The sequence below is a fragment of the Echinops telfairi genome, unplaced genomic scaffold (genome assembly GCF_000313985.2).
Source record: "Echinops telfairi isolate 266 unplaced genomic scaffold, ASM31398v2 ScPeMD7_1957;HRSCAF=2489, whole genome shotgun sequence".
Classification (NCBI taxonomy): Eukaryota; Metazoa; Chordata; class Mammalia; order Afrosoricida; family Tenrecidae; genus Echinops; species Echinops telfairi.
In genome coordinates, this window is record NW_022105855.1 from 3,439,734 (window position 1) to 3,440,701 (window position 968).

The following is a 968-nucleotide window of genomic DNA, read 5'->3' on the forward strand; positions in this document are numbered from 1 at the left end:
AGAACATAGCAAGCAATTGGGAGGTTTGACATGTTGTTTAAGCTGTTGAATGCAAAAATTATCTAATGTGAACCTCCACCTAATTCACAATAAAATTGGGGTGGGGATGGGCAGAAAGGAATGTGAAATGTAAAAAATATGAATCTAGGAAAATCTTCAAAAATGAAATGGAGTTTTATTTCTTCTTGTATCTCTGGATTCCTGGTGGGTGACTCCTCTTCTAATGGAGGTGAATTTAGCAATCATACTTGAATTTTCTTTCTTTGTAACTGTGACTACTTGAAAAAAATTTTATCTGGGGTTAATGGATGAATGCTACATTTTTGCAGTGTTTCAAGGCAATAGGATGTGTATTTTTAAACTGTAAGTATTCCCAGTACAGTAAATTTATGCCTATAATTTTGTTTTGTACAATTTTTACCATTTTGTTAATATTTTTCCTCCCATTTCATTGGTTCACATCCTGAAGAAACCCCTCCCACTCCTACTTTCAGAAAATTTAACTTCGAGTGCCTAGAAATTGCAAATATGTATCCTTTTTTATTTGTATTTTATTATATTTTACACAAATAACTAGGTTTATAAATTGTATTACTCTTGATATATTTTTAAAAATTGTATTTAGCATTATTAAAACACATAAAATGGGTGTTTTACTAAATATTACACTTATTTTTTACACTGAAAATATGGAATGAATAATTCATGATATCCTGGGCATTGGTGGGCTGTAATGGACTGGTGGTGTCCATTTTGAATTAGTCAATCATATGGTTCACTATACTGGAAATGATAAATTTAAAAAGAATGGTGTCACAATCATCATCAGAAAGAACATTTTAAAGGTCATCTTAAAAGTCCAATGTGACCTGTGACAGGCTAATGTCTAAAAGCCTACAAGGAAGACTAGTTAATATAACTTTACACACCAACCACAAAAGCCAACGATGAGGACATTTAAGAAGTCT

At 31.5% G+C, this 968-nt stretch overlaps 1 protein-coding gene across 1 annotated transcript in view; it reads left to right on the forward strand.

The window, feature by feature from the left end:
- LOC101644744 (taste receptor type 2 member 50-like) overlaps nt 1–968 on the forward strand; it is a 32,393-nt gene that overhangs the window by 29,697 nt on the left and 1,728 nt on the right.